The following is a 27,118-nucleotide window of genomic DNA, read 5'->3' as shown; positions in this document are numbered from 1 at the left end:
TTACATCAATCCTCGAAAAGTTTATGTTATAGAATTTACAAGACCGAATTTAAATTTGAAAAGTATTTATCGATTTTGACTTAAATTTTTTATATACTTTGTGTAAATTTAGATGCGGAAATCATTGTTTGCCAGTGGAGACGGGTAGGTGGCAAACTATTCCGAGATCGGAAAGGTCTTGTCACCTCTGCAGCTCTACAGATATTGGCGATGAATTTCACCACATAATGTCATGCAATTTTTTCAACAAAGAAAGAGAAAAATATTTACCACATTATAGTAACAAAAATGCTAACATTATTAAATTTAATCATATATTCTCATCTGAAAATGTTGTTGAACTAGAAAAATTGTGTAGATTTATACGATACATATCAGTGAAAGTCTGTCCTCCTGGTTAGAGGAACTGTAATTTTATTATAGTTATTTATTTTCACACATGCGAAACAAAATATGTATTATATATGAACTGTTATTTTCTCTGTAGCTATGTACTAGTCTATGAGAATAAAATCATTCATTCATTCAGAATCTATTTTTGTGAAAGTCTATTATCCTGTTTAAAAACAACACTAGACTCAAGCTGGCAGCCACTTTTAGCAGCCAATCAAGATAGCAGCCACTTTTTTCCAGCAGCCAATTTTGATGATATGTCTAAAAACCAAAAAACTGTATAAGAGTCAAACGTTCCAAATATCTCAAAATCTTAGTTAAATGTAATTTAACAGCGGAATTTGACAATTTCACTGCTTGAAGTCATTCTCAAAGGATTTCAGTCCGTTTTAAATACAAATAATGATGGCAGTCACTTTTTTGTTGACAGTTGTAAGGAATCGTGTTATATATATAATTCCAACCAATTTGGAATCAATAAACAAGATGCAATGCACCATAGAAAAGTTACATACATGCTTTCCATAAACTCGGCATCCTCAAATATCAAGTATTTTCGCTGAAATCATTTTTAATATTCATTTTTGTACATATGAAATGAAAACATTTTGATATACTTGTAATGGTTATCTATGTTTTAATGTGAACAAGTATTTTCACAAAACCCCTGCGTGGACTATTTTGTACGGCATGCATCATTACCAACTCATTGAATTAAAACTGAAATTTTCCTTGTCAAATGTGCCAGTACAAATAATTGACATATAACTAATCTTAATCTATAACAACAACTTTGAAAATCTACAAATACCGAATGGGTATGACTCCCAAAATAACCTTCCAGTGGGCCCTTCCCTAAGTTATTACCTTTCATTTGAGCCATGTCCGGTGGCAAACTTGGCCGTACGAAGCTGGCGAGGCTTACCGAAAGAGTGTAAGGTGGAGACGTATTTTTTTCTATAACAACAACTTTGAAAATCTACAAATACCGAATGGACCTAACTCCCAAAAAAACCTTCCAGTGGGTCCTTCCCTAAGTTATTACCTTTCATTTGAGCCATGTCCGGTAGCGAACTTTGCCGTACGAAGCTGTCGAAGCCTACCGAAAGAGTGTAAGGTGGAGACGTATTTTTTTTCTATAACAACAACTTTGAAAATCTACAAATACCGAATGGGCCTAACTACCAAAAAAACCTTCCAGTGGGTCCTTCCACAAGTTATTACCTTTCATTTGAGTCATGTCCGGGTGCGAACTTTGCCGTACGAAGCTGTCGAAGCCTACCGAAAGAGTGTAAGGTGGAGACGTATTTTTTTTCTATAACAACAACTTTGAAAATCTACAAATACCGAATGGGCCTAACTCCCAAAATAACCTTCCAGTGGGTCCTTCCCTAAGTTATTACCTTTCATTTGAGCCATGTCCGGTAGCGAACTTCGCCGTACGAAGATGGCGAGGCTTACAGAAAGAGTGTAAGGAGGAGACGTATTTTTTTCTATAACAACAACTTTGAAAATTTACAAATATCGAATGGGCCTAACTCCCAAAAAAACCTTCCAGTGGGCCCTTTCCCTAAGTTATTACCTTTCATTTGAGCTATGTCCAGTAGCGAACTTTGCCGTACGAAGCTGGCGAGGCTTATCGAAAGAGTGTAAGGTGGAGACGTACGGATATAGCGAGGCTCACCGAAAGAATGAAGGGTGTACACCTTCTTTTTTTTCTTAACAGCAACTTTGAACCCTAACAATTCCCGAATGGGTCTAACTCTCCAAGAAAATGTCAGTGAGGCCTTCCCAAGTTATTACCTTTCATTTGAGACATGTCCTGTGGTATGGTGTCTTTTACTTTTACGATCATTTGGTAGCGATGGAGGTTCTGGTCTGTTATACGGTTAACCAATGACTTTTGGCATTGTACACATTTACGTAAGACGCTGTTCACACATTGTCGAATTGCTGGTATCCAGTATGATTGTCTGTCCAACTGCTGCATGTAGATTTCTTAGATGTGCGTCCCTTATAACAACATCTGTAAGTTTGTAGTTCTTGGGTATTAAATAGGAAACGTTTTCTTCAAGAGATGAATTTTGTATTCTGCTTTTAAATCGTATGATTCCACTTTCATCCAGATATAAACGTTATTGTTGCACAAGCGGTAATGATTTAATTTTCGGAATCAATGAAATATGTTCTAGCTCTTTCACGAACCTGCCTTGTTGTGTATCTTTGATCCATAAGTTCATAGCTAATGAAATATCCTATTTTGTTAAAATATCGATCTGGTCGTTTTTCTGACGGTTATTTATGTATTTCAAGACGTATCCAGTCACAGTTAAAATTTTATGTAGATTAGAATACCTTGACATTATCTGCGTACAGTATTATCGTCAATTTTGTGTCTTTCTGTTCCTGTTAGATTGGATATATTAGTGCTTATATCCATATGTCCTGTCCACGTAGGCTATTAACGCTCGTCCGTTATCCACTGGTGTCCATAAATCCATAATGTCGAATCTTCAAATTGCGATGCAGTTATTCTACGTGTTTGTAAGTCAGCTGGGTTCATTTCTGTGGGTTCATATTTACATTCGTGAGTTTCAGTTATATCTTTAATTTCACTTACACGATTTTTACAAACGTTTTGACGAGGTAAGGCAATGTAGAACTATTTGACTATCGCTCCAAAATACTGCTTTTTAATTCCTAAGATTTCAATTACATCATATGAGAGTCGTGGTCCGATCACTGCAGCCATTAATTCTAATTCGGTAACGTTATCAATTTCAAAGGCGCAACACGGTTTTATGCGATAACAAGTGTCGACACTGTCCCTTTACTCAAGTAAACAGAAGCTCCATATGCTTTTTGATTTGCATAAAAAAATGTGTAGACTAGATTCGCTAGTTTCCTCGTCATGGTTTGCAAAATAGTATCTCTGTAATTTAGGTTTCGAAGTTATCTATAAGACGTCATTCTCTACATCGTCCATGGGTTTTTAATTTCTTTCGGTAGTGTCTCGTCCCATGCATATCCTTTTCCCCAAATTCTTGAATAAGTATTTTTGCTCTAATAGTGATCGGAACGAGTAGTCCTAACGAATCACAAATAGCGGAAGTACACGTTTTGTCAATTGTGTGTCCTTGTTTAATTGTTTCGTTTCGGCACAACTGAGTGTATCTGATACTGTATTCCTTACATTCTTTCGGTAAGCCTCGTCAGCTTCGTACGGCAAAATTCGCTACCGGACATAGCTCAAATGAAAGGTAATAACGTAGGGAAGGGCCAACTGGAAGGTTTTTTGGGGAGTTAGGCCCATTCAGTATTTGTAGATTTTCAAAGTTGTTATAGAAAAAATACGTCTCCACCTTACACTCTTTCGGCAAGCTTCGCCAGCTTCGTACGGCAAAGTTCGCTACCGGACATTGCTCAAATGAAAGGTAATAACTTAGGAAAGGGCCCACTGGAAGGTTTTTTGGGGAGTAAGGCCCATTCGGTTTTTCTAGACTTTCAAAGTTGTTGTTATAGAAAAAAAATACGTCTCCACCTTACACTCTTTCGGTAAGCCTCGCCAGCTTCGTACGGCAAAGTTCGCTACCGGACATGGCTCAAATGAAAGGTAATAACTTAGGAAAGGGCCCACTGGAAGGTTTTTTTGGGAGTTAGGTCCATTCGGTATTTGTAGATTTTCAAAGTTGTTGTTTTAGAAAAAATACGTCTCCACCTTACACTCTTTCGGTAAGCCTCACCAGCTTCGTACGGAAACGTTCGCTACCGGACATGGCTCAAATGAAAGGTAATAACTTAGGGAAGGGCCCACTGGAAAGTTTTTTTGGGAGTTAGACCGATTCGGTATTTGTAAATTTTCAAAGTTGTTGTCATAGAAAAAAATACGTCTCCACCTTACACTCTTTCGGTAAGCCTCGCCAGCTTCGTACGGCGAAGTTCGCTACCGGACATGGCTCAAATGAAAGGTAATAACTTATAAAAGGGCCCACTGGAAGATTTTTTTGGGAGTTAGGCCCATTCGGTATTTCAAGATTTTCAAAGTTGTTGTTATAGAAAAAAATACGTCTCCACGTTACACTCTTTCGGTAAGCCTCGCCAGCTTCGTACGGCAAAGTTCGCTACCGGACATGGCTCAAATGAAAGGTAATAACTTAGGGAAGGGCCCACTGGAAGGTTTTTTGGGAGTTAGGCCCATTCGATATTTGTAGATTTTCAAAGTTGTTGTTATAGAAAAAAATACGTCTCCACCTTACACTCTTTCGGTAAGCCTCGCCAGCTTCGTATGGCAAAGTTCGCTACCGGACATCGCTCAAATGAAAGGTAATAACTTAGAAAAGGGCCAACTGGAAGGTTTTTTTGGGAGTTAGGCCCATTCGGTATTTCTAGATTCTCAAAGTTGTTGTTATAGAAAAAAATACGTCTCCACGTTACACTCTTTCGGTAAGCCTCGCCAGCTTCGTACGGCAAAGTTCGCTACCGGAAATGGCTCAAATGAAAGGTAATAACTTAGGGAAAGGGCCCACTGGGAGTTTTTTTTTTACAGTTAGGCCCATTCGGTATTTGTAGATTTTCAAAGTTGTTGTTATAGAAAAAAATACGTCTCCACCTTACACTCTTTCGATAAGCCTCGCCAGCTTCTTACGGCAACGTTTGCTACCGGACATGGCTCAAATGAAAGGTAATAACTTAAGGAAGGACCCACTGGAAGGTTTTTTTTTGGAGTTAGACCTATTCGATATTTGTAGATTTTCAAAGTTGTTGTTATAGAAAAAAAGACGTCTCCACCTTACACTCTTTCGGTAAGCCTCGCCAGCTTCGTACGGCAAAGTTCGCTACTGGACATGGCTCAAATGAAAGGTAATAAATTATAAAAGGGCCCACTGGAAGATTTTTTTGGGAGTTAGGCCCATTCGGTATTTCTAGATTTTCAAAGTTGTTGTTATAGAAAAAAATACGTCTCCACCTTACACTCTTTCGGTAAGCCTCGCCAGCTTCGTATGGCAAAGTTCGCTACCGGACATGGCTCAAATGAAAGGTAATAACTTAGGGAAGGGCCCACTGGAAGCTTTTTTTGGGAGTAAGGCCCATTCGGTATTTCAAGATTTTCAAAGTTGTTGTTATAGAAAAAAATACGTCTCCACGTTACACTCTTTCGGTAAGCCTCGCCAGCTTCGTACGGCAAAGTTCGCTACCGGACATGGCTCAAATGAAAGGTAATAACTTAGGGAAGGGCCCACTGGAAGGTTTTTTGGGAGTTAGGCCCATTCGATATTTGTAGATTTTCAAAGTTGTTGTTATAGAAAAAAATACGTCTCCACCTTACACTCTTTCGGCAAGCTTCGCCAGCTTCGTACGGCAAAGTTCGCTACCGGACATTGCTCAAATGAAAGGTAATAACTTAGGGAAGGGCCCACTGGAAGCTTTTTTTGGGAGTAAGGCCCATTCGGTATTTCTAGATTTTCAAAGTTGTTGTTATAGAAAAAAATACGTCTCCACGTTACACTCTTTCGGTAAGCCTCGCCAGCTTCGTACGGCAAAGTTCGCTACCGGACATGGCTCAAATGAAAGGTAATAACTTAGGGAAGGGCCCACTGGAAGGTTTTTTGGGAGTTAGGCCCATTCGATATTTGTAGATTTTCAAAGTTGTTGTTATAGAAAAAAATACGTCTCCACCTTACACTCTTTCGGTAAGCCTCGCCAGCTTCGTATGGCAAAGTTCGCTACCGGACATGGCTCAAATGAAAGGTAATAACTTAGAAAAGGGCCAACTGGAAGGTTTTTTTGGGAGTTAGGCCCATTCGGTATTTCTAGATTCTCAAAGTTGTTGTTATAGAAAAAAATACGTCTCCACGTTACACTCTTTCGGTAAGCCTCGCCAGCTTCGTACGGGAAAGTTTGCTACCGGAAATGGCTCAAATGAAAGGTAATAACTTAGGGAAAGGGCCCACTGGAAAGTTTTTTTGGGAGTTAGACCGATTCGGTATTTGTAAATTTTCAAAGTTGTTGTCATAGAAAAAAATACGTCTCCACCTTACACTCTTTCGGTAAGCCTCGCCAGCTTCGTACGGCAAAGTTCGCTACCGGACATGGCTCAAATGAAAGGTAATAACTTATAAAAGGGCCCACTGGAAGATTTTTTTGGGAGTTAGGCCCATTCGGTATTTCAAGATTTTCAAAGTTGTTGTTATAGAAAAAAATACGTCTCCACGTTACACTCTTTCGGTAAGCCTCGCCAGCTTCGTACGGCAAAGTTCGCTACCGGACATGGCTAAAATGAAAGGTAATAACTTAGGGAAGGGCCCACTGGAAGGTTTTTTGGGAGTTAGGCCCATTCGATATTTGTAGATTTTCAAAGTTGTTGTTATAGAAAAAAATACGTCTCCACCTTACACTCTTTCGGTAAGCCTCGCCAGCTTCGTATGGCAAAGTTCGCTACCGGACATGGCTCAAATGAAAGGTAATAACTTAGAAAAGGGCCAACTGGAAGGTTTTTTTGGGAGTTAGGCCCATTCGGTATTTCTAGATTCTCAAAGTTGTTGTTATAGAAAAAAATACGTCTCCACGTTACACTCTTTCGGTAAGCCTCGCCAGCTTCGTACGGCAAAGTTCGCTACCGGAAATGGCTCAAATGAAAGGTAATAACTTAGGGAAAGGGCCCACTGGGAGTTTTTTTTTGACAGTTAGGCCCATTCGGTATTTGTAGATTTTCAAAGTTGTTGTTATAGAAAAAAATACGTCTCCACCTTACACTCTTTCGATAAGCCTCGCCAGCTTCTTACGGCAACGTTTGCTACCGGACATGGCTCAAATGAAAGGTAATAACTTAAGGAAGGACCCACTGGAAGGTTTTTTTTTGGAGTTAGACCTATTCGATATTTGTAGATTTTCAAAGTTGTTGTTATAGAAAAAAATACGTCTCCACCTTACACTCTTTCGGTAAGCCTCGCCAGCTTCGTACGGCAAAGTTCGCTACTGGACATGGCTCAAATGAAAGGTAATAAATTATAAAAGGGCCCACTGGAAGATTTTTTTGGGAGTTAGGCCCATTCGGTATTTCTAGATTTTCAAAGTTGTTGTTATAGAAAAAAATACGTCTCCACCTTACACTCTTTCGGTAAGCCTCGCCAGCTTCGTATGGCAAAGTTCGCTACCGGACATGGCTCAAATGAAAGGTAATAACTTAGGGAAGGGCCCACTGGAAGCTTTTTTTGGGAGTAAGGCCCATTCGGTATTTCAAGATTTTCAAAGTTGTTGTTATAGAAAAAAATACGTCTCCACGTTACACTCTTTCGGTAAGCCTCGCCAGCTTCGTACGGCAAAGTTCGCTACCGGACATGGCTCAAATGAAAGGTAATAACTTAGGGAAGGGCCCACTGGAAGGTTTTTTGGGAGTTAGGCCCATTCGATATTTGTAGATTTTCAAAGTTGTTGTTATAGAAAAAAATACGTCTCCACCTTACACTCTTTCGGCAAGCTTCGCCAGCTTCGTACGGCAAAGTTCGCTACCGGACATTGCTCAAATGAAAGGTAATAACTTAGGGAAGGGCCCACTGGAAGCTTTTTTTGGGAGTAAGGCCCATTCGGTATTTCTAGATTTTCAAAGTTGTTGTTATAGAAAAAAATACGTCTCCACGTTACACTCTTTCGGTAAGCCTCGCCAGCTTCGTACGGCAAAGTTCGCTACCGGACATGGCTCAAATGAAAGGTAATAACTTAGGGAAGGGCCCACTGGAAGGTTTTTTGGGAGTTAGGCCCATTCGATATTTGTAGATTTTCAAAGTTGTTGTTATAGAAAAAAATACGTCTCCACCTTACACTCTTTCGGTAAACCTCGCCAGCTTCGTATGGCAAAGTTCGCTACCGGACATGGCTCAAATGAAAGGTAATAACTTAGAAAAGGGCCAACTGGAAGGTTTTTTTGGGAGTTAGGCCCATTCGGTATTTCTAGATTCTCAAAGTTGTTGTTATAGAAAAAAATACGTCTCCACGTTACACTCTTTCGGTAAGCCTCGCCAGCTTCGTACGGCAAAGTTCGCTACCGGAAATGGCTCAAATGAAAGGTAATAACTTAGGGAAAGGGCCCACTGGGAGTTTTTTTTTTGACAGTTAGGCCCATTCGGTATTTGTAGATTTTCAAAGTTGTTGTTATAGAAAAAAATACGTCTCCACCTTACACTCTTTCGATAAGCCTCGCCAGCTTCTTACGGCAACGTTTGCTACCGGACATGGCTCAAATGAAAGGTAATAACTTAAGGAAGGACCCACTGGAAGGTTTTTTTTTGGAGTTAGACCTATTCGATATTTGTAGATTTTCAAAGTTGTTGTTATAGAAAAAAATACGTCTCCACCTTACACTCTTTCGGTAAGCCTCGCCAGCTTCGTACGGCAAAGTTCGCTACTGGACATGGCTCAAATGAAAGGTAATAAATTATAAAAGGGCCCACTGGAAGATTTTTTTGGGAGTTAGGCCCATTCGGTATTTCTAGATTTTCAAAGTTGTTGTTATAGAAAAAAATACGTCTCCACCTTACACTCTTTCGGTAAGCCTCGCCAGCTTCGTATGGCAAAGTTCGCTACCGGACATGGCTCAAATGAAAGGTAATAACTTAGGGAAGGGCCCACTGGAAGCTTTTTTTGGGAGTAAGGCCCATTCGGTATTTCAAGATTTTCAAAGTTGTTGTTATAGAAAAAAATACGTCTCCACGTTACACTCTTTCGGTAAGCCTCGCCAGCTTCGTACGGCAAAGTTCGCTACCGGACATGGCTCAAATGAAAGGTAATAACTTAGGGAAGGGCCCACTGGAAGGTTTTTTGGGAGTTAGGCCCATTCGATATTTGTAGATTTTCAAAGTTGTTGTTATAGAAAAAAATACGTCTCCACCTTACACTCTTTCGGCAAGCTTCGCCAGCTTCGTACGGCAAAGTTCGCTACCGGACATTGCTCAAATGAAAGGTAATAACTTAGGGAAGGGCCCACTGGAAGCTTTTTTTGGGAGTAAGGCCCATTCGGTATTTCTAGATTTTCAAAGTTGTTGTTATAGAAAAAAATACGTCTCCACGTTACACTCTTTCGGTAAGCCTCGCCAGCTTCGTACGGCAAAGTTCGCTACCGGACATGGCTCAAATGAAAGGTAATAACTTAGGGAAGGGCCCACTGGAAGGTTTTTTGGGAGTTAGGCCCATTCGATATTTGTAGATTTTCAAAGTTGTTGTTATAGAAAAAAATACGTCTCCACCTTACACTCTTTCGGTAAACCTCGCCAGCTTCGTATGGCAAAGTTCGCTACCGGACATGGCTCAAATGAAAGGTAATAACTTAGAAAAGGGCCAACTGGAAGGTTTTTTTGGGAGTTAGGCCCATTCGGTATTTCTAGATTCTCAAAGTTGTTGTTATAGAAAAAAATACGTCTCCACGTTACACTCTTTGGGTAAGCCTCGCCAGCTTCGTACGGCAAAGTTCGCTACCGGAAATGGCTCAAATGAAAGGTAATAACTTAGGGAAAGGGCCCACTGGGAGTTTTTTTTTGACAGTTAGGCCCATTCGGTATTTGTAGATTTTCAAAGTTGTTGTTATAAAAAAAAATACGTCTCCACCTTACACTCTTTCGATAAGCCTCGCCAGCTTCTTACGGCAACGTTTGCTACCGGACATGGCTCAAATGAAAGGTAATAACTTAAGGAAGGACCCACTGGAAGGTTTTTTTTTGGAGTTAGACCTATTCGATATTTGTAGATTTTCAAAGTTGTTGTTATAGAAAAAAATACGTCTCCACCTTACACTCTTTCGGTAAGCCTCGCCAGCTTCGTACGGCAAAGTTCGCTACTGGACATGGCTCAAATGAAAGGTAATAAATTATAAAAGGGCCCACTGGAAGATTTTTTTGGGAGTTAGGCCCATTCGGTATTTCTAGATTTTCAAAGTTGTTGTTATAGAAAAAAATACGTCTCCACGTTACACTCTTTCGGTAAGCCTCGCCAGCTTCGTACGGCAAAGTTCGCTACCGGACATGGCTCAAATGAAAGGTAATAACTTAGGGAAGGGCCCACTGGAAGGTTTTTTGGGAGTTAGGCCCATTCGGTATTTGTAGATTTTCAAAGTTGTTGTTATAGAAAAAAATACGTCTCCACCTTACACTCTTTCGGTAAGCCTCGCCAGCTTCGTATGGCAAAGTTCGCTACCGGACATGGCTCAAATGAAAGGTAATAACTTAGGAAAGGGCCAACTGTAAGGTTTTTTTGGGAGTTAGGCCCATTCGGTATTTGTAGATTTTCAAAGTCGTTGTTATAGAAAAAATACGTCTCCACCTTACACTCTTTCGGCAAGCTTCGCCAGCTTCGTACGGCAAAGTTCGCTACCGGACATTGCTCAAATGAAAGGTAATAACTTAGGGAAGGGCCCACTGGAAGCTTTTTTTGGGAGTAAGGCCCATTCGGTATTTCTAGATTTTCAAAGTTGTTGTTATAGAAAAAAAATACGTCTCCACCTTACACTCTTTCGGTAAGCCTCGCCAGCTTCGTACGGCAAAGTTCGCTACCGGACATGGCTCAAATGAAAGGTAATAACTTAGGGAAGGGCCCACTGGAAGGTTTTTTGGGAGTTAGGCCCATTCGGTATTTCTAGATTCTCAAAGTTGTTGTTATAGAAAAAAATACGTCTCCACGTTACACTCTTTCGGTAAGCCTCGCCAGCTTCGTACGGCAAAGTTCGCTACCGGAAATGGCTCAAATGAAAGGTAATAACTTGTGGAAAGGGCCCACTGGGAGTTTTTTTTTTGACAGTTAGGCCCATTCGGTATTTGTAGATTTTCAAAGTTGTTGTTATAGAAAAAAATACGTCTCCACCTTACACTCTTTCGATAAGCCTCGCCAGCTTCGTACAGCAACGTTTGCTACCGGACATGGCTCAAATGAAAGGTAATAACTTAGGGAAGGACCCACTGGAAGGTTTTTTTGGGAGTTAGACCTATTCGATATTTGTAGATTTTCAAAGTTGTTGTTATAGAAAAAAATACGTCTCCACCTTACACTCTTTCGGTAAGCCTCGCCAGCTTCGTACGGCAAAGTTCGCTACTGGACATGGCTCAAATGAAAGGTAATAAATTATAAAAGGCCCCACTGGAAGATTTTTTTGGGAGTTAGGCCCATTCGGTATTTCTAGATTTTCAAAGTTGTTGTTATAGAAAAAAATACGTCTCCACGTTACACTCTTTCGGTAAGCCTCGCCAGCTTCGTACGGCAAAGTTCGCTACCGGACATGGCTCAAATGAAAGGTAATAACTTAGGGAAGGGACCTCTGGAAGGTTTTTTGGGAGTTAGGCCCATTCGGTATTTCTAGATTTTCAAAGTTGTTGTTATAGAAAAAAATACGTCTCCACCTTACACTCTTTCGATAAGCTTCGCTAGCTTCGTACGGTAACGTTCGCTACCGGACATGGCTCAAATGAAAGGTAATAACTTAGGAAAGAGCCCACTGGAAGCTTTTTTTGGGAGTAAGGCCCATTCGGTATTTCTAGATTTTCAAAGTTGTTGTTATAGAAAAAATACGTCTCCACCTTACACTCTTTCGGTAAGCCTCGCCAGCTTCGTATGGCAAAGTTCGCTACCGGACATGGCTCAAATGAAAGGTAATAACTTAGGGAAGGGCCCACTGGAAGGTTTTTTGGGAGTTAGGCCCATTCGGTATTTGTAGATTTTCAAAGTTGTTGTTATAGAAAAAAATACGTCTCCACCTTACACTCTTTCGGTAAGCCTCGCCAGCTTCGTATGGCAAAGTTCGCTACCGGACATGGCTCAAATGAAAGGTAATAACTTAAGAAAGGGCCAACTGTAAGGTTTTTTTGGGAGTTAGGCCCATTCGGTATTTGTAGATTTTCAAAGTCGTTAATATAGAAAAAATACGTCTCCACCTTACACTCTTTCGGCAAGCTTCGCCAGCTTCGTACGGCAAAGTTCGCTACCGGACATTGCTCAAATGAAAGGTAATAACTTAGGGAAGGGCCCACTGGAAGCTTTTTTTGGGAGTAAGGCCCATTCGGTATTTCTAGATTTTCAAAGTTGTTGTTATAGAAAAAAATACGTCTCCACCTTACACTCTTTCGGTAAGCCTCGCCAGCTTCGTACGGCAAAGTTCGCTACCGGACATGGCTCAAATGAAAGGTAATAACTTAGGGAAGGGACCTCTGGAAGGTTTTTTGGGAGTTAGGCCCATTCGGTATTTCTAGATTTTCAAAGTTGTTGTTATAGAAAAAAATACGTCTCCACCTTACACTCTTTCGATAAGCTTCGCTAACTTCGTACGGTAACGTTCGCTACCGGACATGGCTCAAATGAAAGGTAATAACTTAGGAAAGAGCCCACTGGAAGCTTTTTTTGGGAGTAAGGCCCATTCGGTATTTCTAGATTTTCAAAGTTGTTGTTATAGAAAAAATACGTCTCCACCTTACACTCTTTCGGTAAGCCTCGCCAGCTTCGTATGGCAAAGTTCGCTACCGGACATGGCTCAAATGAAAGGTAATAACTTAGGGAAGGGCCCACTGGAAGGTTTTTTGGGAGTTAGGCCCATTTGGTATTTGTAGATTTTCAAAGTTGTTGTTATAGAAAAAAATACGTCTCCACGTTACACTCTTTCGGTAAGCCTCGCCAGCTTCGTACGGCAAAGTTCGCTACCGGAAATGGCTCAAATGAAAGGTAATAACTTGTGGAAAGGGCCCACTGGGAGTTTTTTTTTTGACAGTTAGGCCCATTCGGTATTTGTAGATTTTCAAAGTTGTTGTTATAGAAAAAAATACGTCTCCACCTTACACTCTTTCGATGAGCCTCGCCAGCTTCGTACGGCAACGTTTGCTACCGGACATGGCTCAAATGAAAGGTAATAACTTAGGGAAGGACCCACTGGAAGGTTTTTTTGGGAGTTAGACCTATTCGATATTTGTAGATTTTCAAAGTTGTTGTTATAGAAAAAAAAACGTCTCCACCTTACACTCTTTCGGTAAGCCTCGCCAGCTTCGTACGGCAAAGTTCGCTACTGGACATGGCTCAAATGAAAGGTAATAAATTATAAAAGGCCCCACTGGAAGATTTTTTTGGGAGTTAGGCCCATTCGGTATTTCTAGATTTTCAAAGTTGTTGTTATAGAAAAAAATACGTCTCCACGTTACACTCTTTCGGTAAGCCTCACCAGCTTCGTACGGCAAAGTTCGCTACCGGACATGGCTCAAATGAAAGGTAATAACTTAGGGAAGGGACCTCTGGAAGGTTTTTTTGGGAGTAAGGCCCATTCGGTATTTCTAGATTTTCAAAGTTGTTGTTATAGAAAAAATACGTCTCCACCTTACACTCTTTCGGTAAGCCTCGCCAGCTTCGTATGGCAAAGTTCGCTACCGGACATGGCTCAAATGAAAGGTAATAACTTAGGGAAGGGCCCACTGGAAGGTTTTTTTTGACAGTTAGGCCCATTCGGTATTTGTAGATTTTCAAAGTTGTTGTTATAGAAAAAAATACGTCTCCACCTTACACTCTTTCGATAAGCTTCGCTAGCTTCGTACGGTAACGTTCGCTACCGGACATGGCTCAAATGAAAGGTAATAACTTAGGAAAGGGACCTCTGGAAGGTTTTTTGGGAGTTAGGCCCATTCGGTATTTCTAGATTTTCAAAGTTGTTGTTATAGAAAAAAATACGTCTCCACCTTACACTCTTTCGATAAGCTTCGCTAGCTTCGTACGGTAACGTTCGCTACCGGACATGGCTCAAATGAAAGGTAATAACTTAGGAAAGAGCCCACTGGAAGCTTTTTTTGGGAGTAAGGCCCATTCGGTATTTCTAGATTTTCAATGTTGTTGTTATAGAAAAAATACGTCTCCACCTTACACTCTTTCGGTAAGCCTCGCCAGCTTCGTATGGCAAAGTTCGCTACCGGACATGGCTCAAATGAAAGGTAATAACTTAGGGAAGGGCCCACTGGAAGGTTTTTTGGGAGTTAGGCCCATTCGGTATTTGTAGATTTTCAAAGTTGTTGTTATAGAAAAAAATACGTCTCCACCTTACACTCTTTCGGTAAGCCTCGCTAGCTTCGTATGGCAAAGTTCGCTACCGGACATGGCTCAAATGAAAGGTAATAACTGAGGAAAGGGCCAACTGTAAGGTTTTTTTGGGAGTTAGGCCCATTCGGTATTTGTAGATTTTCAAAGTCGTTGTTATAGAAAAAATACGTCTCCACCTTACACTCTTTCGGCAAGCTTCGCCAGCTTCGTACGGCAAAGTTCGTTACCGGACATTGCTCAAATGAAAGGTAATAACTTAGGGAAGGGCCCACTGGAAGCTTTTTTTGGGAGTAAGGCCCATTCGGTATTTCTAGATTTTCAAAGTTGTTGTTATAGAAAAAAATACGTCTCCACCTTACACTCTTTCGGTAAGCCTCGCCAGCTTCGTACGGCAAAGTTCGCTACCGGACATGGCTCAAATGAAAGGTAATAACTTAGGGAAGGGCCCACTGGAAGGTTTTTTGGGAGTTAGGCACATTCGGTATTTCTAGATTCTCAAAGTTGTTGTTATAGAAAAAAATACGTCTCCACGTTACACTCTTTCGGTAAGCCTCGCCAGCTTCGTACGGCAAAGTTCGCTACCGGAAATGGCTCAAATGAAAGGTAATAACTTGTGGAAAGGGCCCACTGGGAGTTTTTTTTTGACAGTTAGGCCCATTCGGTATTTGTAGATTTTCAAAGTTGTTGTTATAGAAAAAAATACGTCTCCACCTTACACTCTTTCGATAAGCCTCGCCAGCTTCGTACGGCAACGTTTGCTACCGGACATGGCTCAAATGAAAGGTAATAACTTAGGGAAGGACCCACTGGAAGTTTTTTTTGGGAGTTAGACCTATTCGATATTTGTAGATTTTCAAAGTTGTTGTTATAGAAAAAAATACGTCTCCACCTTACACTCTTTCGGTAAGCCTCGCCAGCTTCGTACGGCAAAGTTCGCTACTGGACATGGCTCAAATGAAAGGTAATAAATTATAAAAGGGCCCACTGGAAGATTTTTTTGGGAGTTAGGCCCATTCGGTATTTCTAGATTTTCAAAGTTGTTGTTATAGAAAAAAATACGTCTCCACGTTACACTCTTTCGGTAAGCCTCGCCAGCTTCGTACGGCAAAGTTCGCTACCGGACATGGCTCAAATGAAAGGTAATAACTTTGGGAAGGGACCTCTGGAAGGTTTTTTGGGAGTTAGGCCCATTCGGTATTTCTAGATTTTCAAAGTTGTTGTTATAGAAAAAAATACGTCTCAACCTTACACTCTTTCGATAAGCTTCGCTAGCTTCGTACGGTAACGTTCGCTACCGGACATGGCTCAAATGAAAGGTAATAACTTAGGAAAGAGCCCACTGGAAGCTTTTTTGGGAGTAAGGCCCATTCGGTATTTCTAGATTTTCAAAGTTGTTGTTATAGAAAAAAATACGTCTCCACCTTACACTCTTTAGGTAAGCCTCGCCAGCTTCGTACGGCAAAGTTCGCTACCGGACATGGCTCAAATGAAAGGTAATAACTTAGGGAAGGGCCCACTGGAAGGTTTTTTTGGGAGTTAGGCCCATTCGGTATTTCTAGATTTTCAAAGTTGTTGTTATAGAAAAACAATACGTCTCCACGTTACAGTCTTTCGGTAAGCCTCGCCAGCTTCATACGGCAAAGTTCGCTACCGGAAATGGCTCAAATGAAAGGTAATAACTTAGGAAAGGGCCCACTGGAAGCTTTTTTTGGGAGTAAGGCCCACTCGATATTTCTAGATTTTCAAAGTTGTTGTTATAGAAAAAAATACGTCTCCACCTTACACTCTTTCGGTAAGCCTCGCCAGCTTCGTACGGCAAAGTTCGCTACCGGACATGGCTTATATGAAAGGTAATAACTTAGGGAAGGGCCCACTGGAAGGTTTTTTTGGGAGTTAGGCCCATTCGGTATTTCTAGATTTTCAAAGTTGTTGTTATAGAAAAAAATACGTCTCCACCTTACACTCTTTCGATAAGCCTCGCCAGCTTCGTACGGCAACGTTCGCTACCGGACATGGCTCAAATGAAAGGTAATAACTTAGGGAAGGACCCACTGGAAGGTTTTTTTGGGAGTTAGACCCATTCGATAGTTGTAGATTTTCAAAGTTGTTGCTATAGAAAAAAATACGTCTGGCCACCACAGGGGGTCAAAGTTGTCCTTATACGTACTTTTCGTATTACATGTAACTACACATGCTTTCGGTACTCCTCGGCAACTAAGTACGGCAAAGTTCCGAACCAGACCCAGCTCATTTTAAAGGTGTTGCCGTAGGTTATTCCCCGCTTAAATATTTTTCTGGGATCCGGGCCCGTCTAACCACAGTTTGAGTTATATGTCAATTATTTGTACTGGCACATTTGACAAGGAAAATTTCAGTTTTAATTCAATGAGTTGGTAATGATGCATGCCGTACAAAATAGTCCACGCAAGGGTTTTGTGAAAATACTTGTTCACATTAAAATATAGATAACCATTACAAGTATATCAAAATGTTTTCATTTCATATGTACAAAAATAAATATTAAAAATGATTTCAGCGAAAATACTTGATATTTGAGGATGCCGAGTTTATGGAAAGCATGTATGTAACTTTTCTATCGTGCATTGCATCTTGTTTATTCATTCCAAATTGGTTGAATTATATATATAACACGACTGCCAACAAAAAAAGTGACTGCTATCATTATTGGTATTTAGAACGGACTGAAATCCTTTGAGAATGACTACAAGCCGTGAAATTGTCAAATTCCGCTGTTAAATTACATCTAACTAAGATTTTGAGATATTTGGAACGTTTGAGTCTTTTACAGTTTTTTGGTTTTTAGACATATCATCAAAATTGGCTGCTGGAAAAGAGTGGCTGCTATCTTGATTGGCTGCTAAAAGTGGCTGCCAGCTTGAGTCTAGTAAAAACAACTATTCATATTTGTTTACGTGTTGTCCAAATATCTATACTACTAAAGGAAGAGACCGATTTCATTGAGCCGCAACTCCTCTGAAACCATACAAAGTCGGAAATATTTATGATATGACGTATAAATGTAGTGTTTTGTACTTCCTAAATTTGTCTTCGAAACCATCTTTTTTCCACGGAAAACGCCACTTTTTGAGAAAACATCCAAATTCGGAGACCGTTATCGATCCGTGTCTTATACGCTTTCGCGCATGCTCAGTCGGCGGGTCTCACTAATTAGCGACAATAAGCGACAAGTAGAAACAAATTAGCGACAAGAAGAATAATTTAGCGACAAGAAGTATATTTTTGTGATCCAACTGAGATGAATGGGGTCTTTTGCATTATGTTCCTCATTTTCATCTCTTTAAAGAAATAGAATTAAATGCATTAACCGTGTCCAAATCCTTACGGTGTCCACCTTATTACTGTGTCTACACTCTTTGTTTCAACACTTGCCCAATTGTACCGCGATTTCGCGGGCATCCTCTAGTAAATTACAATATTTATATAACAATTATTTGTATGTCAATATTTTTATTTCACACATGCTATATTTGTTATCATTGTGATAGTTATGAGATTCAAATCATTCACAATTACAGTAACAGCCATTGTTTTGCTCTCTCGTTTGAAGTCAAATGTTGTACCTTTATAGATTTTGAGAAGGCATTTGACACTGTATGACGAGATGATTCTTTTTTTCTTTTCTTGTTATTGTTATTCTTCCATCTATTATGTCCGAGGCAATCGTAAAAGACTATACTGGATCAATGTTGATGAAACTCAAGCATAATGAGAAGCACCATATGTAGATGCGCAGAACACCGTTTGGAATTTTTTTAATGGCTGCCATTACAATGGAAACCGAAAACATGTGAAACAAGAATGTATGAGGTTTATTCCCGATTGTCCCACTTTTTAAAGTTTTAGAATTCTGATTGTCCCACATGAAAAGTTCTGATTGTCCCACCTTATTTTACGAAGCAAAATGTTCTTAAACAAACAAGGGAAACTGTTGTTTATTTTGCTAAATACACAATAATTAATTATTACATGTTCAAACTACTATTTAATATCAATCTAATAAATGAATAAAATATGATTTTTTTTTTAAATCATTAGATTATTTAACTTTTGCTTTATTAATATACCATTTCTGATTTATGAAATATATCCATAATGTTACGTTTATTTATAAAACAAATATCCATACCGTAATTTTAATTACATTTTTTTCTAAAGTTTTAAAATAAATTTAGAAATAATGCATGCAATTTAGAAACAAAAAAGTATAAACTCGTTTACACTGTACAGTCTACACGCACTTGTTGATGGAAATATGTTTCCACTAGTCTTTGCACTTTTACCAGGGAAGTAAGAGGACATTTACACAAGATTCTTTACACTACTGAAGACTTATTGCACACAACGTCAGATTCACCTGAACCCAACAACTTTTCTTATTGATGTCCAGAATTCTTCAAAATCATCCATTCCAGTAATCACTATTATAGGCATTATACGGAGGGCATCAGTTCTTGTACCACATGCAGAAATAGAAGACGTCTGGTTCCATGCACTTGAAGACCTGGAAAAACCGGACTCAACAGCAAATACCCCTACGTTTACGGACTACGTCACAACATACTGGGTCGAAAGCAACAGAAAGCTATGGAACCATTACCAAACAGAAGGACCAAGGACGACAAACCACCTCAAAGGATGTCAAAGCACAATGAAGTAGGTGATCCAAGTACTACACCCAAACATATACACGCTACGTAACTACCTACATTATAAAAGAAGAGCAGGCAGTGACCTTCATCCAGTGCCAAGCCGGGGGAATACGATCAACAAAGAGAAGATATTACACACAACTTAATTAACGCCTACAAGACTCTAGAGATCGTCTTCAGAATGGTTAAGTTAGTGTGTTTCAGTATGCTAACATTGCCTCTTATTTGTTACACTTGGACTAAAGTGTTTGCAATCATATGATGTGTTGTGCTGTTTATGTTATGTATTATGTGTGCTTAATTGTTGTACCTTCTGCATTGTGTGTGCTTTATAGAACATTGTATCTGCTCTTCATGTCATATGTGTGCTTTGATGAATTAAGCTGTTTATTATGTGTTTCTATTGTATTAAGCTGTTTATTATGTGTGCTTAAGTGTACCTCTTAAGTACACTTTTATGTATAATTGAGTAGTGCATGATATGAGCTATTTCATGGCTTAATATTATATTTTATGTTTGATGATACTTCAACTGTACCTATTATGTGCAAAACAAAATATGTTAATATTATTTGTTCTTGTTTATTTCATATTTTATAAGTTACATTGATTAGTTACCTGTAAAACCTATAAAAACAAATTAATAACTTTCAAAACAATTCCCGATTGTCCCACATTCAAACTTCCCAATTGTTCCACAAACATATTCCCGATTGTCCCACAAAATTTCATTACATTTTTACCTGTAATTTCAAAAAGTGGGACAATCGGGAAGACACCAGTACACGGATGCCCCACTCGCTCTAGCATTTTCTATGTTCAGTGGACCGTGAAATTGGATCACAACTCTAATTTGGCATTAAAATTAGAAAGATCATATCATAGGAAACATGTGTACTAAGTTTCAAGTTGATTGGACTTCAACTTCATCAAAAACTATCTTGACCAAAAACATTAACCAAAAACTTTAACCTGAAGCGGGACAGACGGCCGGACGAACGAACCGACGGACGGACGGACGGACGAACAAACGGACGCACTGACCGAAAAACATAATTCCCCTAGGTGGGGCATAAAAATTAAAATTTTCGGGTTTGGTGAATAATTTGAGTATGCTTGAACTTTAAATCATTGAATTGCAATACAATATGGATGTCGACTATATACAGGTTTTGGATGATGTTGACAATCATCGGAACTACTATGTTGCCATGGAAACTACAGTAAAAATGTCAAAATTCTACAAAAACTTTAAAGAAGCATTCCTCTCTTAAAATGGTAAGCCAAAACCCATTGAAACTTTGATGATATGGTCCCTCTCATGTACCAACGTGACATCTCATTTAAATTTTGAAAATAATCACCGTTACCATAGAAACAGCAAAAATGTAAAAAAAAAATCAAAATGTTCCAAACTTGACGAAACTTTAAATAAATGTTAACTTGCAGCTATAAATGAGACTTTGGAATTTCCAAAATGGGCGGCTTTGCCATGGAAACGGCAAACATGTGTAAAATTTCATAATGTTCCAAATGTTCTTAAAATTTACAGCAAGATGTACAGCTATGCATATATGCATGATATGTGCATTCAATGTTTAAAATGTCCAAAATGACTGCCACTTAGTGGCAACAGGGAGGGGGGTGACATCCGCTATTGCTTGCAATAGCAATTCTAGTTGTAATTCCGATTACTTGGCTTGCGACAGTTGTGTCCAACAAGAATAAAACTGAACACCTTTGTTGTTTTCTTTATTTTGAATAACTGAGAAAGTCAGTAAAACATTGCAGTACTTAAAACTATGGCAGAAGATCTGGAAAGAGGATTCCAACTATACCTTAAGTTTTTTCAGTTATATCATACGCATATGACACGGTCTTGTTGGCCGAATCAGCACAGAACCTACAGACGCAACTCAATACCTTCCATGATTATTGTAACGCTTTGAAATTAAAATTAAACGTTGACAAAACCAAAGCCTTAATGTTTGGTTTGGAACGTCTGCCAAAAATCTACGATTTTCTTACAATGACATTAACATTGAGATAGTAAAGCAGTATTTTTTAACTATTTGGTGATTATTTTTTACTGAAACAGGTAATTTAATTGTGACAAAAAAAACCAACATTTATCCGAGAGGGCCTTAAAAGCCATTTACGAAATCCTGAAAATAGGAAGGATGTATCTGATTCAGCTTTTTGTAAAATGCCAGCGTGATCTTTCTTTTTTATATTCTTTTTTATATTATATTATATACGAAAAAAATGTTTAGATATCATTCAAACTCAGGCATTACCAGGCGGAAACCCAGTTGAAATTAAACAAAAGAAATGGAACTCTTTGTGAGAGAAGGTAAAAAAGCCAAATTGGTATATTTGAATTGTTTACTTCTGTTTCTATGGGCTTTAAAAGTTTAATAAAGTTGCATAATTTAGGATTTTTCGCATCTTATATACGTGTTTTGTTTGAATTGTAGTAAAGAGCTTCCAGATATTTGTAAACTTTTAAATTAAAGACAAATTTTCATAAAATAGTAGATTGTTGCAGGTTCAAACCCTGTTGGATCTTTTTTGTGCATAAGCATCAATTCCGCCGAAAAAAATTCCATAGATAGAAAATAGATTGATCTTACTGAAGCATTGATTTGCACCTCTGCCCCCGGCGATATTTTTTGGGGAAAAAATTCCCAAAAAGGGCAATAATTACACCGAAAAGAGAAAGTCGAGTGCACCTTTTCATGTTCGGGCGTGTTTGAGTTGACTATTCTGTCTTGAAACGTATAAGGCAAAAATGTTTGATACATCATCTCGCGTCAGATTCTCTTATTTTTATATATTAAGGCTACATGTTGAAAGGATAATATTAAAAATTCACAGTACTAAAGAATGAAATATATGGGTCAAGTGAAATATCTTTCTAATGAGTCATAACAACAGAGTAGGTGTGTTCGAATAACAATTTTTAACGAAATGTACTTGACGACAGACTTTACAGTTGGATATTAAAAATGCATATCTTCAAAAAAACTTCATTTTTTGTGTATGTTATCTATGGTGATTAGTCTTAAACCTCTGAAAAATTTTAGTCTGCCCTTCCACGAAATATTCAATTAGAATTTTTTTTTAAGTTTTTGAACATTCGAAAATTCCACCTGACAACCGATCAGACAACAGGTTTAAGTTGACTGTATGCAGGAAAGTACATTAAATGATGCTCAATAGCTAGTAGATACATTTGTCTTTTAAAATACATCTGGCATATCAGGATAGAAATGGTGCTGTGTGAATAAATTTATCGGTTTTCAAAAGCTAAATTGGTAGCGCGTCATCCCTACAATGGCTTCCATTTTTACAACTGTAAAAATTGACTGGCGTAATGGGGAGATAATTTTGACGAAGGAGAATTCTGACTGTTACGTAAATGTACCGACTAAATGAGATCTGCTTCACTGAAATCATTACCAAGTTGAAATGGGTGATCTGTAGTCCGGTTAAAGACGCGGTTAACGATACTTTTATTTTTTATTATTACTCAAAATTTTTTAAACAAAAAACCTTTTTCAAGCTGTCATTTATGTTTTTATTTTAGATTATAATCAGTAGTGGAACAGTATTAGAAGAGTGTTTATACTAAATCCCCTGAATTTATTGTCTCGCCTGCGACGAAAGTCGCGGAAAGCGGGACATTATAAGTGTTGCTTTTCTGGCGGCGTTGGCGTCATCAAGTGTTAAGTTTTCTGCTTCTTAAGTCAGTTTGATATGAACTACTTGTGACAGATCATTGATATTTTGTATCAAATTGTATTACTGTCGCTACTATCAGTTTGACCAGCAATGTTCCTGTCCATCAGTCGAGACATATCTTCGTGTCAACAGTGTATTTATTATTTACATTTATTATTAAAAAGGTAAAATATGAAAATTTTATTATATTCCACTATATATATAAAAGCTACATGGATTTTGAGTTTCATAAAGATAAATATTTTTGGGGGATTTTGATGGACTTCTTTTTTCATCACTGCAGATGATGGTATTAAATAGACACCTGAATTATAATTGATACTGTCAATAAGTTATAATCTTTAAACAGGTCCGAAACACTGATGTCTTCTCAAATATATAATTTTATGTTTATTTACGTATGACGCATTATTTCTTACCTTAGTTTTTTACCAATCCAATAAATGGGTAACAATGCATGATGGACTACTACGTGTTTACAATCACCCGACAACATATGTGTTATTTACTGTTATACAACACATTTTTTCATGCATTACGGGATAAACAATTTCTCTGAGTTTTTCAACTTTTTTATCTATATGTATAGTTCGTGATATAAAGTATTCGTTTCATATTCAGATTAACGAATAGTTGTTTCTAAGCGAAGAAACGAGCGCTTAAATAACCGAAATATATAGCCTGGCCCATTTATTTTATTGATGATTCAACGAAGATTTCAGATATTCGTCCACAAGACAGCAACGAAACAACAGCGAAAAACACAATTACCCATAAGATGAACTTAGAGTTCATTCAGTTAATTAGAAAATAAGGGATCCTGAAATTTTGAGTAGGTTTGCAAAAAAGTAGAAGACTTTTGAAATGTGTGTCAAATATCGGTTGGGGTCAATAAAATGTCCCAGTTTTTCACATAATTGATGTAATGATATTGGATCTACTTTTATGATATAAAAAGTCATTTAAATCGAGGAAGGATATGTATTTATTACTTTGTCTCTAACAAACAAACACAAAGACCTTTCAGAAAGATTGGTTTTCCATTATCTTGAAACGAGATATTTACTATAGAATTCCATGAAGCATTTTAACCCTAAACCAAATATGAGTTGCACAATGGCCTAATATGATAACATATCTAAGAAAGATTGATTAAATCATAAGTGGGTTAGAAGGAGTTGCGGATACAATACGAAGCAATGGCAAATCTCATGTTTAGGAAATAGAAACCCCAATAATAACTTTGACCAACAACTAAATATGAAGTGCAAAATGGCATTGTTTAATAAAGAATATGAGGTTAAATTTCATTATGATAAGTGGTTAAAGAGGTTGGAGTTGTTGATACAAAAGGGAACCTATCGTACCGGAAGAACGAACAGACGAACGGACTATAAGGCGGGCGGACGGACCGACGGCCGACCGGCCGTACAGACTCTCGTCACGATATACCTCCGTTTTACCATAAATGCGGGGGTATAAATATGTATAGGTGATCTAGTGATTAACCCCGCTCGCAAAAATATATTTTATGGAACAGTTGAAAGAATTTTGGCTTGTAATCCATGTTTCATCTTTTCATCTTTATTTATTCTAAAAAGATTTTATCGAAAGATATTAATTTTTCATATGGCTCAAATAAAATATTTTTTATTTGGAACTCTTAATTTCATAATACTATATTTTCCCTTAATATGTATTTAAATTGATAACAAATTCAAATCCTTAAAGGCCCAGCTCGTTCAGAATGGCGTGGCTCATTCATAATGGCCTGGTGTAAGTCTGTAATGGATCGGTTTCGCTTTTCATTGTTTTTTTTGGGATACAATTGGCAACAGAAGGACTTCATCTACGGAAAAAAGTGAACAAAATATGTTAAGCTATTTACCGTCCCCCCTTTTTATAACACATTTTTTTTATGTTTCTCGAAGCAGTAGTGTTTTAATGGCATTATACAGGATACCCCAAAAAATCCAAGAGCAAATATATAGAGAGGCATGTAACCCATTCCTTCAAACCGCCAAGGCTCCGTGTTGACGGCCGTACTTTGACCTATAATTGCTTACTTTTTACACATTGTGACTTGGATGGAAAGTTGTCTCATTAGCACTCATACCACATCTTCTTATTTGCATTGACCGGTTTCAAAGAGCTCAAATGATTTTTATACTGAACATTGGTCACTTCATTGGAAATTTCACTATTTCATGTGAAATTAATGCACAGGAACAATGCAGAACAATGGACACAACCTGTTCAACTACTTTTACCAGGCGAAAAAGAAAGATGAATCGTGTAACCAATAAACAATTATTATATTTTTTTTAATCTGAGCATACAAATTGATTAGTATGTTAAATATTTTACATTTATTACATTGGCTGAACAAAAATATGTATCATGAGAGTCCCAGACACCATATAGGTTGACATTTTCCCCACTAGTTTCACGTGTTTTATGTGGTAGTAAACTCGTAGTAGCCCACAATGCATTGTAGTTCATTGAGTAAGTTTTTCAAAGACATGTTTACCTTCATTAAATATATCTATTTATTACAACTTGCATCACTTTATCAAACTCGCACAACTAAAAAAAAAGAAATATAACAAACTCGATTGATTTTGATTTTTGGTGTTTTAACGCCATTTTTAAGCACTGCTTTTGGGCTATTTCGTGGCGGCCAGTTTTTATTGGTGGAGGAAGCCGGAGTGCCCGGAGAAAACCACCGACCTTCGATAGGAAAACTGACAATCCTAGTCAATAAAGATTGGAGTCGAGTGCACCCTCACGAGCAACCTCAGTGTTGACTGGCTAGTGATTACAGTAGTAACTACTTAGACCACTCGGCCACCGAGGCCCCTTAACAAACTCGAAGAAATGTGTTTAATCTTTAGATTGTTTTTCTCTTAGTAAATTCCTCCTTTCTCGGAGCACCCGTTTTACACAGAGACAGAACTCGAACCACTCGAAAAAAAAATACTACAAACTCGCACCACTAAAGAAATGTTTTATTTCTTCTTCTTCTCTGAGTTATTTCCTCCGTTCTAGGAGCACCTGTGTAACACCGAGACAGAAACTACTAATTGGACATGCAAACTCCTATGGAAGAAGAACTGACCAACTAATCAAACCTATCAACATAATGCATCAGTGCATAAAAAACAGTTTGAGAAACACGAACCCAAGCTGTGTATCACCATAAACATTTCAAGTAGTCTTTAGTTTTTTCTAGTTCTAGTAATTATTATACTGACGTCAGAAAATCTAGAGTTCCCGACCTGTTAAATCATCTATTGTTGTGTAGATAACTATTATCCTCCTTGTGTCCAAATCAATCACTACAATACAATACAATTGTTACCTGAGAGGGGTCGCATCTCTAAGTTTCACCGAACTTATTTTATTTTGCACCTTTCGCAAGAATGAAAAAAATGCTCAACAACAATAAAAAAAAAATGTTTCTGAAACACAAAATGCATTCAGCTTTTGTATATCTAGTGGAGGCTTGGCTTAAACCCGTCAAACTGCACACTGTTAATTATAAGTATCAGAGTTATAAAAGATGTAGACACAGCCATGTTTATTCGTTTGTTATGAAGAACCGTAATCAAAATAAGTGTATAATAAATTCACAATAATTGCAGTTCGTTCAGATACATTGCACAACTATCAATCAACAATCATTTGTAAACTAAAATGCACTGTAACATATATATATATTACTCACCGTTCTAACGGCCATCCCGATCGTTTACCTGTACAACAACATTCATTCATAGATGACGCAGTTCAAGGTCGAGGGCCCTTCGTATTACGAAATTTACAAAGTGCAATAATTTCAAGCAGCAAAAAAAAAACTAAATAAAAGAGACATGCTATTTTGTATATGTACCAAAGGGATATTGTTTCATTGCATTTAATAGAAAATAGGGATTTTATGGCAAATCAAGCCAAGATTTTACAGAAAATCCATAGACTTTAAAACAGAGATTTTTGTTATAAATTTTAAACATTAATGCCTCATTTCCTTGTCCATGCTGTATTTGCGTTTATTGTTTACTAAAAGTCATAAAAAAAAACTTTACAATTCAAATAACCTCGTGCTGAGTCACTAAAGTCGAGCGCACCCTGAATGGTGTACTTCAATATGCCCATAGTTGTACTTGATTTAATAAATATCTTTAGGAAATCACTGCAGTTATTTTCTATATCTATTAGGTACACACTTGTCATATATAAGAGTACAG

At 38.1% G+C, this 27,118-nt stretch overlaps 1 protein-coding gene across 1 annotated transcript in view; it reads right to left on the bottom strand.

Annotated features, from left to right (window-relative positions):
* The window catches only part of LOC127717865 (uncharacterized), a 269,710-nt gene extending 243,073 nt beyond the window's left edge, over positions 1-26,637 (bottom strand). Inside the window, exon 1 of the mRNA XM_052223728.1 lies at positions 26,599-26,637. The gene's annotated coding sequence lies outside the window, so the exon portion shown is untranslated. The remainder of the gene's footprint in view (positions 1-26,598) is intronic.
* Positions 26,638-27,118: the final 481 nt, after the last annotated feature.

Source organism: Mytilus californianus, unplaced genomic scaffold, assembly GCF_021869535.1.
Source record: "Mytilus californianus isolate M0D057914Y unplaced genomic scaffold, xbMytCali1.0.p SCAF_10, whole genome shotgun sequence".
NCBI lineage: Eukaryota > Metazoa > Mollusca > Bivalvia > Mytilida > Mytilidae > Mytilus > Mytilus californianus.
This window is presented reverse-complemented; position numbering and strand designations above follow the sequence as displayed.